The following is a 14,384-nucleotide window of genomic DNA, read 5'->3' as shown; positions in this document are numbered from 1 at the left end:
CGAAAAAATTCGCATTGAGTAAGCTAATATGAATGGAATCTCTAAGGTTACATTTGAGCAAACAGGCTACCGTGAAATTTGAGAGCCGGTGGAAGCTTTGGCGACAGAAATAGATAAAAAATTTGGTAAGAAATTTGATACGGGAGAGAAACAAGGATTAAATTTTGCACAATCTAGATACGAAGCAGATGTTACAAGAAATTTCGTTGCCATTGATGCGATGATGGACGATAAAGTTTAACGAACAGATTGTGGAGATTAAATTGGTTGTTTTAATATCGTGCTCATCGCGGAGTTAATTGAAAGTGAGGCGGAATTTGTTATACCTGTAGGTGTGTTTTTGTTTTAATATTGTGACTGTTATATAGCTCAAAAATCTTAGACAAGAGTTTTTGTAAGATGAAGAAAAGGAACATTAAATAAATATTTTTTCTTGAATCGTTTATAGACTCTGTGGAAAACTATGTTTTTATACGTCATATATTATGTATCGTAATATATTTATGTACCAACATAACTGGCAACTGAATATCTTTATGATTGTATATAAAAACAATACAGTAGTCCAATGTTATAGCGTGACCATAATAAACGTTAAAGCGATTTATGTAGCCCTTTATGAGCAACAGGATAAAATTTTAGTACACGATATAATCGTAAAGAATTATTTTCCTCGCTTTGTTATTTTCATAAGTAGGCAGCGATTTTTCTATCGAAAAAGTTGAATGTTATGATAAATGTCGGGTTTTATAGACTTTCCAAGGTATGTAAGTGCTATTTAATTCAAATAATAAGATATATTTTATATCTGAATATATTACGTATTTAAATAACAACTGTTATATTTTGTGCTGTGAAAGTGTCATCGGTCATAGTAGAATTATTAAATAGATAGTTATTTTCAAAACGCATGTGTTGGATTACGTATAATAAAAATAAATGTTATTTATTTAATTCTTTAAACGCATTAACGTAGATAATTTATATTAATAAACGAATTTCTCTATATTCACCTGGTTATTATGTTGATAATAGTGCTTTTACTTTTGTCTACGTTACCAAATTGTATATTTAACAGGTTTTTCCTATATTTTATTAAATTAAAGAAAGCTTTACCAATTGAGATACAATAGAAGCTACAGCTCTAAACTAAAAGCTCGCAAAAAAAGGAATTCCAAAGCCACATCTAATCAATTAAAGACAAAGACAAATTAGATGAACCGATTGTCCGGGCAATACACTCTATATTCTGTACACTTTCCTTTGAGGAGTAATTCGAGATTGTTCTCGAAAGGGGAAAACATTAGTCGGAGTGTGTAAACACACTGGACGGTACGACAAACAGCTAACCTTAGTCTTCGAGTAATCGGATACGAAATGGCGTGGTTGCTTCTCAAGAGCTGACATGGCCTTTCGATGTATTAAGGATGTTTTCCGCATAGCGTAAATACGTGGATAATTGATATTGTTATACCTATATGGTATATGTTGGTATATATGGTATAAAATAGTGATATCGTATATGCTGGTAGATAGCGTAGTGGATAGAGGATATAATATATTATCTGATTCTATCATTGCTTATAATAGGTTAATGTAAACATTAGTAAATTAACTTTTGGTTAAAATTCTGGAGTATGTCCGTTAATCAATGTTTGAATTGTAAAATACACCACTAGTTTTTAATCAGTACAAAAACTTTAAGGACATATTAGCGAATACATTATTATCATATGTATGATGTAAGAATTACATAATATCGATAAATAGCAAAGATATAACCATTTGTTTATTTAAGAAAGTCTCACTAAAATCATAGACACATTGCAGAGTTCATTGACTTATTCGTTGATAGTATTACCTAACCTTGGACAATAAAATGAAACAAGACATGTAGGTAGTTACTAACTTTATTTAGTTTAATTCCTAAATTCAAATCTCCCCTTCATAGGTACTTCATCCAGGCTTAGGACCGGCATAATTACTTTTTACAATAAATTAAATAGGTACGTAGGTATGTAATTACAAAACAAACAATATCAAAATAAAATAAGCTATTCTGTATTGAAAGAAAAAACGATTTTGGCGTATTTAAGAAGTTAGAATCAGCTCTATTTACAATACCTAATCTGTATTGAAAGAAAAAACGATTTTGGCGTATTTAAGAAGTTAGAATCAGCTGTTTTTACAATACCTAATCTGTAATGAAAGAAAAAACGATTTTGGCGTATTTAAGAAGTTAGAATCAGCTGGTATTTACAATAATCTTAACTAACCTTACAAGTATTTCAATTGTCCTTCAAAATGTCCACCACCATAATTGTCAATACACAGACGTGAACGTTTTATTAAATTGTTTTTTTAACGAGAGAAGTACCTACGTTTTTTTGACTTTTCACTTCATCCAATATGCGCTGTTTTAATTGTTCGACACTAACCGGCTCACTTTTGTTCACTTAATTTCACTCCACAAAAAGAGGTCCAAGGGTGTGAGATCAGGTGAGCGAGGAGCCCAAGCTGCAGGCCCGCCTCGACCGATCCACTGACTTCCAAACTCCGCTGTGAGAAATTCATGAACCGCAGCGTTATTCGACATTCGTACTACGTCGAGGATCCTCTTCAAAATACGCTAGTACATTACACGAAAACATTTTGTGACAACGCCTTTTTTTTTTTTTTTTTTTTTTTTTTTTTTTTTTATAGTGGGGAAATCTTCCAAAGATACCCACGGCCCCCGGGGAAGGAGCCGTGGGTTATGTCGGATTCTTACCGACTAAAACCCCACTGTGTTCCGTCGAGCCGCTTTAATGATGGGGCCGCGGGTATTTGTTGGAATTCTTCCGCGACTTGTGACAACGCCTGCTGGTAAGCATTTACCACGGTTCGTACATTTGGCGATCGAGCGTTCGGGACTCGGGTACTTCTTATTTGTACATACGTACTGCTGCACTCGCATTTTCTCCACTCAAAAAGAACCCCGTGATGTGAATTGATATGACATCGTACCGGGAAGAACGTAAACAAACGCGACGAAAAAAAACAAGTTTTCACTTCCGCTAACAATTTGGCACTGTTTGTCGCGTTGGGGCGGGGGGCCGTTGGGGTGCGACGCGGGCGCAGGCCGCAGAGGGAAAGGGGGTGGCGGGGTGAGGAATGGGCGAATGGCGAGCTTGGACGCGAGTTTGCCGGAATTTATCAATGGATCTGTGCGGCGGACCTACTCGAAATCGTACGCTAGAAAATTACAACACAATACCTAGTGTGGGTCATTGATTAAATTTAGGTTTAACAATTTTTACATATTTATGTGGACAATTTTGGGACATTTCTGTTTGTTAGTGTTTTTAATTATTTCTTACACAAGTATGATTGGTTAAAGATACTTAACACCCTGTAAAATTTTTTGTACTGATTAAAAACTAGTGGTGTATACATTAATAGATTAACCCATAGAGTTTTATGAATAAAGTAAAGTTGAATAAAGTATTATAAATAGTAAAATAAACACCAAAATTGCGATTTTAATAATAGGTTCTCTAATATTTTATTCATTGTTACAGTAATAAATGTAGGAAAAAATATTATAAGGAAACAACAATGAGATATAAAAATTTATCTACAAATATTGTTAAGCCTGCGATTTTTTATTATATTTTTAAATAGGTACGTGATTACTGTCACTGTGAATGGAAAGGTCACGTTTTATAGTTTATTTATGGCATTTCGATATAAAATATATCGTAAAGCGTGGGACTTTAAAATTCAAAGACATCATTGTGGACTTCCATATTTCTTTGGGACGTGTTTTGTTATAAACTATAAAGCTTACTCCTTTTTGATGTGTAAAAAACATTCGGTAGACACGTTGGTGACATATCGAAGATCTTATCCGAGGTTTAGCCTTTGCACAAAGCGCGGTAATAAAGGACTCACAAAAAGTGATCTGTATCAAAAGCACCAGGGGACTGGATTGTATTTAAACTTGTACAATGCGCGCGGCGACAAAAAATATGTTAAAAAGGGTTACTATTGAATGAAACTAAAAAACGGGGAATTTTGTTTAAATGTTTAATAACACAGCGGCTCGTGAAACAAGCCGTGTTTAGCTATTCCTTTACTTTTTGTCAATCTGATCTTCGAATGTGATATCGCTCTGACGGGCACTCTCTTTAATGGGGTACCTACACGAGCCCGCATTATGTGCACACGGCTTTACATTCGGGCGACCCTACGTGACAAAACTTTGTCCCTCCCCACATTCAAATTTCTGAAGGAGCAATTGAAATCGGAGATCGTAAAGAGAATTAGAACGGGGTCTTTTTGTAGCGCCGGTTTTGTTTCGAGCGTTCTAAATAGGGCTTCTTTTGAATCTCGTACAGCCATCGAAGTGGAAGTGGGGGCCGTATTTATCGGGATTCCCTAGGCCTACCAATCGGTCTATTCGTCACGTAATCTAATAGCTTATTAATAAGGGGACGTCGGCCCCTATTTTTCTATCGTAGTGAACTTTAAAAATTATGGATTCCATCTCTCTTTGTTTATGTTCAATGCGTATCGCCGTCTTGTTCGCGCGTATGAAGTGGGAAGGTCGATATAGCTCCACCCACTAAATTATAATACGTTTAAATGAGTGTAGTCGTGTCGGCCTTGGATATAACACGTAATGCGAGGTTATGCGTGAAAACAAACTGCAAAAACCCGCGGAGATATACGTCCAATGCCACCTTTATGATCCGATCCGGCTAAAATACGGCCTCGAGATCCGCGTTTCTTCCATTACGTGTGCAATAAAGATGATAATTCTAAATTACGTTACAGCAATATTGTTACCTCGAGAGTAATTTGTGAGGCGAACAACATTCGCTTGTTTCTCTGAGGCTCTTATCTGTAAAAGTTGTATGGATCATTATGTAATAGACCATAAATATGTGCGTTATAAATGAAATTCTTTAGGGATAACATCCTTATTGTAAAGAATTTGCACGAACATTTATAAATCAGTAAGGAAAATTTCTTAGCTTTGTATTACAAAAATTCTTTACGATTAATGTCGTCTAGTATCAAAATTCAACAATATTAATTTACAATAAAAATGTAAAAAGGCCAATAAAAGTATTAGGTACCTAATATTGCTACTTGCTCTATTATCGCAAATTTACCTTAATTTACTGATACACGAACTATAAATAACTAGTTTAACAGACTTGAGTTTGAAAGTAGTTTGAAGGGAGGAAATGACTCTGAGCTTCGATAACCGGCAGCTTTAGCGTGTATAATCACGTCTTGAAACAAAAACTTACCCGCTTAATTTCAAAGACCACCTCATTGAAACTGATTGATGTTTAACGCAATTTAACACTACATTATAATAGATTAATTTTTTGTTGTCTTTTATCGGGATTACGATTAATGAATTAACTTGTTAAGGATTGAGGTATCGGATTTTCATTAGTTACATATTGTAGATACAATAATTATTATCCCATTCAATAATAATTGTCATAATATCTGATCACAATATTCAAAGGTTTTTAATGTCGCATATCGATACAAAGTAAAACATTACATAGATTTTTATGGACTTAAGAGTAAAATTTACAATAATTTAATATTTCATGATTCTAAAGTTAATAATTATTTATTTAATAAACATAACATAAAATAAGAGGACAACGTTTACACGATAACTGCTGTGAAAGTAATTTGACTACGTTCTTTCAATTTATACAACCCGATCGTTCTTTAAAATGGTTCTAAACAACGTCACGGGATAATAACTTCATTTTATACGAGTTCAAGATAATGTGAGTAAATTCACGCGCTTATTATGTCTTATCTCCAAATCGAAATTCGTCGAAGCGGTTCCACTATAACAAATTTACTACCGATGACTAGACGATTACCGTCTACTGATGGCTTGTGGTCTGTGTTAGAGCGTTTTGGAAATAGTTTTGTTTTTGATTTGTTCAAAATAAATTTCATTGCTGAACATGTACTTTTAGTAACAGAAGGTAGATCAAATATACCAGAAAATGTTTTAATAATGGATTTATTTATTATTTATTTATTATTTATGTACCATACTGTCAGAGAAAGCGGGCATGCTTTTTAAATGCAATGTAATCAACATTTTAATATTTTAGAACGGCAATCAAATATGAGTGTTAATAACAATATTTTTTATTCCATGAATTTCTAACTTTATTATACGATTTTCTTCAATTGTATCGTATGTCTACGTTTATACGTAAACTAGCGACCCGCCCGCAGCTGCGCCCGCTTTGTCTTAACCCAATAAATGATATACTAAAATTTTCCTCTATTAATAAAGCGCATCTAAATACGTTGCGAAGTTTTAAAGATTTAAGCATACATAGGGATGTATGGACAGAGAAAGCTACTTTGTTTTATACTATGTAGTGATTACACGCTTCCGCTAAGCTTCTCGCTAGCTCTACCCTCGCGCAATTAGACCACCGTCAACGATCACACAGAGTATTATCATTTTTCTAACTTCATTCTACTCCACATGTATCCAAATCTACTTAATGGATATGTCATGTTTATGAAAATTTAGAACGAACGCATATATCACTTGTTATGCCTTGGATGCCACCATGGATGTTATCAGCCCTTATCGCGGCTTTAGAATTTGATTAATGTTATTGAGATGGTAGAGATACTCAAGGGTAAAGAAGAATGAGTCTATGAGGAACCAAGGATCATCAAACCATGGTATAACAAACTTTAATTTATAATAAAAATTTAATTTTCATTTTGTTTTTCAGAAAGACATTTCATACAATGTTAACTGTAGTCCAAGACCCTAGTAAAAGTATAAACGTGTTTTGCTAACATAACAAGTTACTTTGTTTATTTGTTTTTTACATAGGTACTTAATTAATAATTTAGGTACATACAAACAGAATACAGATTATATCAAGCTCAGTTTGTAATTCAAGTATTTCAGCGAAAATATTTGTTTTTACCAAAAAAAAAGATGTCTGCATGTTTAAAAGACTACATTCTCTCAAACAATCTGGTTATGACAATTTTTTTATTCGCTCACATTTACACAAAGGAAAAGCTCGAATATTCGTTTAGCAGTTGAAACTCTACGCAAAATATTATATGAACTCGATCGATATATCCTTTTCCCTATAATATCATTAAAAGTAGTAAAAACAACCACTTTTGTTGGAAACCATTATACGGAATAATGAATAATCTCTAACAAGCCGTTAACACGTTATCACGTGTTAATGACCTGAAAATACAGCTTATCAGAACAAATAGGTCAACTTTATTATTAGAGGGATAGAGTTATGGTGTCCAATATGTCGTTATATGCTTGATGAACTGTGACATTTGATAAAAGGCTATAAAGATTGTCCGTGGTGTTAGATAGTTATCTGGAAGTTTACGATGGTACATAGAACTTCTGATTTTGGAGGTATTTTATTGATTAGTGAATAGAAAATTATAGACATTTAATGAACTGGCATTCCTGTCTCGCAGTGCTAGTGTAGAATATTAATAAATAATTTATTTTCACATAATAATTTCAAAGTCACATTAAAGTTACCAGGCTCCTAAGATAGTAAAAATTGTTTTACAGGAGCCTGTGTCTTCCATTTACAATTACACGGACACTGATATATAAATAAAATAAACACAATATAAATAAAATAAAAAATCAATTAATTTACATGCAATAAATATAACTATTATTATTTTTATTAAGGTTATAATATTATGTTTTAATTAATTAATTATACCTGTTATATAATGTAGAGCCTATCTCTCTCAATAAAAGCACCAATTTATGTTCTTCATCTTATTCAAAGAAATAACATTCCAATCTCTTGTTACCAATCTGTTCATTATGGAATACAAATTAAATATGTAAAACATTAATTACTACACGCAGATTAACCAAACCATCAGCGGTAATGATAATTCAACATAAATGCAAATGGTTCAAAAACATCAATTGGAACATTTCCATAAACGAACGACCACTATATAACCATACAGAAACGTGAAGCTAAAATTTTTGAATACGAAATGACTCATACAATGTACCTGTTTAGAATCTTGGCACACGTCTCTTTGAAATATATCTTCTTTTGTTAAAGTTAGCCTTTGAATAGAATATTTCAATCAATGTAACAGATTCATGTGTAGCTTTTGTTTCTACTGTTGTGTGACCTTAGACATTCTATGTTCAATATAATGTACAGTAAAATACAGTCTTAGTATTTTTACAATGAAATAACCTTGAGTACATACGTGTCGTGTTTTCAGAGGTGAAATTAAAATGCTTTCAAAACAATAATAGCAGCATGAATTCTTAAGAATTTAAAATATTAATAACTTGAATTGAAAAGCTCTTAGAACAAAATATTGTATGTGAATAATCTTTTATTAAAAATATAATGTAATCTATTTTGTCTGCGCTAAAATCCGACATACATAAATGACCTGGACAAAATTTCATACAACGATACTTTGTGCCATGTGTTACACTGTGAAGCATAGAATCATTCTTACCCTGAATAAAAAACAAAGTAAATAATAGGTATTAAAGAAATGGCTTGACCCATATAGGTCTCATTGTATGTGAACTTTTTCTTTGTAATTATACAAAGAAAATTAATAATACAATAATTATAATATTCTTATGGTTTCAATAAACTACAGGAATAAAACGGGTAAAACAATAGTGAAATTCCGCTCTATACTATGAGTATTCAGTGTGAATGAATGCTTTATTTTACTGCTCAGCTATTATTCGCGATGTTCTCATAAAGTTTATATTTTGTCCGGATTTTGTATAAAGAAAGTGTTCTCATATTATTATCAGTTTTGCCAACTTTTGTGGAACATTCATGGTCCAATTCGTACCGTATAGTTTATTCGTTTAGTTTAGTTTCCTAGACCTAGGTACCTATAATCACAAATAAGCGATTTGACATTGTTTTAATTATCTATGAACGATACAGGCCCAAAGACATAAGACGTAATTTGCACTAATTATAAGTGATATTAAGTACCAAGTTATAACATTATTTACACCCAAAAATAGTGGGTACTTTTCGTAAAGCGATTTAAATTTATTTCCACAGAGACTAGTTTTACGTATTGCAGTTATTAATAGTAAAAAAGATTTATATTACAGAGACTATTCACGTAATGAAGAAAGTAATATGAAGCATGATTTAAATATAGTTTTCATTTTGTGAACTCCACGCGTTTTAAGTTTTATTCGCTCCGTTTTATTACTGTGAATTTCCTATTATTTTAAAGAGCATTGAATGTAAAAACCATACACTCTTTGTTGAATGATTACATTTCATTCACCTGACCCATTTTATGCGAGTTAAAATGTAAATTTTCTCTGTAATATTCTATTTAAACCGAGGAAGTTCTTTGCACTATTTAAACATTTGGCGTACACCATGGACGTATAAAAAAAGACGGACGGTATATCGCCTAAACATTGAGTGAAGCCTAGTAATGGCGGCGAAACATCCATGTGTGTGTGCCATGTTGCCATGGCAACAGCTGTCCTGATGACAATGGCGGCTGTATTTTTTTTCTATAAATTTTGCCGTAATAATTTTGTCATTAAAACATAAAAGAATTAACTTGCTTCCCTGTGGAATGTAATCCCTTGTGTTTTGTTATTTAAAATTGTACTGTTGCGGCACCATTTAACCACACAAGACGGCATTTTAAATATTTTTTGTGAAACAGTGACGCAGTTAATCAGTCGGTAGTTCACGACGTAATGGCGGCCGACTAGCTTACTATGGTGAGAGTGTGTGCGTGTTTATTGTCTTAACACGATCGCTAGCTTACTATGGTGGCTTCACGTTGTTTGTTCGTAATACGGTGTCCGTCTTTTTTTATACGTCCATGGCGTACACTTTAACTGTATTATTTCAGTTAATTAAGCAAGGCAGTGTTTTAATTCCAATAAAAGTATTTTTTTTTTATTTCTTTGCCTTTAGACACTTCAATTAAGTGAATATCGAATAATTTCAGGTAATACACACATTATGTTTTACTGATCAACTTGAAGCGGATATGTAGGCAATTCCTTATTTCTAATCAAATTCCATTCAAACTATATTCCCAAAAATCTCAAAATAAGCAAAACTTGCAGACTTCAGTTAATAGTCGAAGTGCTCATTTAATATGACAATAGCGTAATTCTGTAAGTAGGCAGAAAATACTATGTAACAGACAATGACGAGGGTTAAAAGACGTAAGGAAACTTTGATGCTTTCTATTGATGTCGGCGAAATTTTGCGAATCGTGAGCGGAATTTTATTCTTATGATTTGTGACAGATCCGGGTAGCACTCAGGAAAGTTTTCGCGAAATAATTCACCGCTTCTATATTTTCTTATACTTTGGACTGGGACACTATGGTATTTCGGGGTACGTACATGAAAAGTGCGATAAAGTAAAAGAGAAGTAATCTCAGTAAGTTTTATGTGCAATTATAGCTATAACTAGCTGCGCTCCGCGGTTTCACACGCGTGGCTCCGCTCATGTTGGTCTTAGCGTGATGATATATTATAGCCTATAGCCTTCCTCAATGAATGGGATATCTAACACCGAAAGAATTTTACAAATCGGACCAGTAGTTCCCGAAAATTAGCGCGTTCAAACAAACAAAGAAACTAACTCTTCAGCTTTATAATATTACTGATCGACTTTAAGCGGATAATATGTAGACAATTCTTTATTTTTAATCAAATTATTATCAACCTATATTTCCAAAAATCTGAAAATAAGCCAAACTTGCAGACTTCAGTTAATAGTTGATGCTTAGTCAAAATGAGGTACAGCTACAGGCTACTAAATAAAATATAATTATATAGAACAATTACTTATATAAAAAATACAGATTTTTTATATTATTATAGGACATTATTGTTATACAGACGGCAGTTGATTATTAGAAGATAAACAATTTGGAACACGTTTAACATGTGCATAGTTAAAGTGCGTGATATACGAGGTAACTGTGAAAATTACACTTAAATAATAAATTTTCAATATTGTTGAAATATAAAATTATTTTTTAATTGACTGGTTAATTAAACCTTTCAGGTTGAGTTGTTTATCAACGCTCATTCTGATTTTAAAATACCACAACATAAAAATTCTAATAGAAACTTGGTTTTGCTTATATTTCATTTAGAGCAAAACATCGAGTTTAATTGAATTTGAATTTTTATTTTATAAAATTTTCATCATCCAATTTCAATACATTTTCATTATTATGTTCAATCATCCAAGAGAAATAAATAAAATCATATCAATATTATCAGAAACGCAGTGCTTAACGGCTAAAAAAAAATTGGCACAAATAATATGGAATAATATAATCTTTTGAAGCATTATCAATGTAGTTCATTTGGAAGTTAAGTAATTTGAAACAGAATGAATACTACTCAAAACTACTACAAAATCAATGCCAACAGATGGTCATAAGTAAGATCTACATTTTACGCCAATTATTATAATAAAATGGGCTGGAATATATTTATACCATCTTAGTCCCAATTCCTAAGCATATTCATTCATACACTCGTGTAAGATAAATTGTCGCAGTACACAAATAAACGTGCTCCAAAGAAAAGGGAACAAAAACTCGTACATCGTATCTTAGGATAGGCATAGTAATTTATTATATCCGATCGACTTTGCGGCTGTAGCCTTTTGTCGTGTAGTTCAAGCGGCCGTATAAAATGAATTAATAAGCACAAAGGATGATTATAATGCGTTTATGTATCTTTGGTTCTTATTGTACAACGTTGCCGGAACAAATTTTGGTAGGTATCGCACGCGACTGTCGTGGCAAAGAATATTTGACGTGAGTGCTGTAGATTGAAAGCCTTATTGTTATTGCAATAAGTGTTATTTTTGATTGTTGATTCTGTAATTTAAATAGATATTGCACTAAAATATTGTACCTAATGAATTTTACTTCATGGTCTAGAATTGAAAAAATACACGTGAGTTTTAGGTAAATGTCTTTATAATAAAATACTAGCTTTCTGCCCGCGGTTTCACCCGTGCTTTCAAAGAAAAACCCGCATAATTCCCGTTCCCGTAGGATTTCCGTGATAAAACCTATTTTATGTGTTAATCCAAGTTACCCTCTATATGTGTGCTTTATTTAATTGTAATCGGTTCAGTAGTATTTGCGTGAAAGAGTAACAAACACACACATACACATCCATCCTCACAAACTATCGCATTTATAATATTACTAGGATTAGTAGGATAGGATAGGATAGGAGGTAGGTACCTAACAATCAACATAAGCTTTTAAACCGACACCCAACATGCGGACTAAGTATAGACAAAGAAGTTAATTAGTAACCAAAGACTTGATAAAATAATCTATGGCATATAATGACCTGGCTTCTAAAGATGAAAGGGTCGCCGGTCGCCACTAGTAGAGGTTATCGAACTAACGCCTTGTTTCCAATCGAAAGTTACACGAATTGCGGAAATTGATATTCGATTAAATAATTTTAATTAGCAGTTATCGTAATTTTGGGAAATGTTTGTTGTTTCCTGGCTCATAAAATTTTGAAACATCGTACGTTTGCATGTGTGCGTGAGAAATTATAATATGTATCCAATGATACCGTTTTAGTTGGGAAATAGTCAATAGACACCCTATAATAAAATATATTATATACCTTTATAAAAGTCTAAGAAAAATACAGGATTACAATTTTTATTATGATTTCTTCTTCTTTGTATTTACAGGCTTTGAATCCTAAATTATAATCGCGTCAGAACATTTTTCCATTCCATTCATTCAATGCATTAAAAATAGTTCCTGTGTATAAAGCATCAAGACACAAACCAAAAGCTGAGTAGCCACTAAATAAATATTCTCACCCAATAAAACACAAACGTTAAAGGAACCGATAAAACTAATTTGACGATCAATATATAACCGTATAAAGAACACGTGATAATTCTTCTAATCTACTTAAACGAATTATGCCAGCTATATCTGTCCACAGATTATCACCAGATAAAAATAATCCTAACAAAACATTGACATACGGATGGATAAATTTTTACTACAAAGAGCTAAGTGATTCCTATTGGAATTTATTAGGGGATTAGAAACGCTAAATTGATTTTAAGTAGCTCACCACGTGTTGAAAGATAAAAATAAATATGACATAATAACTAACGGATTACGTTTTAAGTGTATTTTGTAGCGTAAAATGAAATTAATTAATGGTTTACTGGCAATTGATATCGGTTTATAATATATTCCATCATGGTATTATTATTTATTCATAGTTTTACCAGATTACTAGAAAAAGTGACACGTGTAAATAAAGTAATATTGTATCTAAGGAAATAATTTATTATCTTCACGTACGAAAAAGTTTCCTTGCAAGATGGGTGTATGATAAAATAGATATTAGAATGGAATATGGTAAATCAAAAAGTCGTTTCAGATTCATACCAATAACTAAATTTGACTGAATCATACCACACTAGAATGTACTTCATAAAATACATAAAATACATTGGTTCGGTATATCTGCTCTAATATTGTAAATCTGAAGAGTTTGTTTGTTTTCTTGAAGTCGCTAATCTCAGGAACCATGGGTCCGATTTGAAAAATTATTTCACTGTTAGATAGTCCATTTATCGAGGAAGGCTAAAAGCTATATATCATCACGCTAAGACCAATACGAGCGGAGAAATGAGGGTAAAACCAGGAGATAGGTACAGCTAGTTTGTTCGATACGTCTTATCGATAAACACCACTTGGAAGCAAAACTCCTTGACGGGGAAATATTTTCACAATATATGGAAAAGCTTATAGGAACGTGCTTAACGGATAAAGTAGATTTAGCTGGGAATTTCTAAGCGCCTTAACCTTATTTTGATGTTGTGGATTTTTATTATGACGTATTATTTTATTTTTCCGCTAGGACTCAGTCACTCGCGGTTTTTATTTATGTTATGTTTTGCATCATATATCTAGTCTATTATCTTGATAGGAGATTGGCTGAAGATAGATTATAAGTGTATTGGTTTAGTATAGTATTTACTGGTTTCATTTTCTATCAAATTGTTTATAATAGTTTACGAATAGCTAACGATTATGAACTGTGATTCTCAATTGTATACAAAAATCGTTGTCATGACAAAGGTAAACGTAAAAATGTATAGATTTTAATTATCCAATTTTACATCTATTTATAATTAACTTTATAATAGTACCTAACTTGTGCATTACATTAGATAACATATTATCTATAATTAATAACTCTACAATCCTATCAAACACATACTCCTCTAAAATATCTATCGATTTGT

The 14,384-nt window shown here is 32.3% G+C and overlaps 1 protein-coding gene and 1 long non-coding RNA gene across 2 annotated transcripts in view; both read right to left on the bottom strand.

Annotated features, from left to right (window-relative positions):
- The window catches only part of Toll-6 (Toll-like receptor 6), a 116,628-nt gene that overhangs the window by 44,417 nt on the left and 57,827 nt on the right, over window positions 1–14,384 (bottom strand). The gene's annotated exons all lie outside the window — the stretch shown is intronic.
- Window positions 1,895–2,953, bottom strand: LOC149903020 (uncharacterized). The gene is made up of 2 exons (XR_016457473.1): window positions 2,858–2,953; window positions 1,895–2,664 (listed from the first exon to the last, which is right to left on the bottom strand). It is a non-coding gene; the product is annotated as an uncharacterized LOC149903020 (long non-coding RNA).

The sequence above is a fragment of the Colias eurytheme genome, chromosome 14 (genome assembly GCF_061535395.1).
Source record: "Colias eurytheme isolate Ceu_HAF_F1 chromosome 14, ilColEury1 Martin Lab GWU primary, whole genome shotgun sequence".
In the NCBI taxonomy this organism is placed as follows: domain Eukaryota; kingdom Metazoa; phylum Arthropoda; class Insecta; order Lepidoptera; family Pieridae; genus Colias; species Colias eurytheme.
The sequence above is the reverse complement of the archived record's forward strand: the minus strand, read 5'-3'. Positions and strand labels throughout refer to the sequence as shown.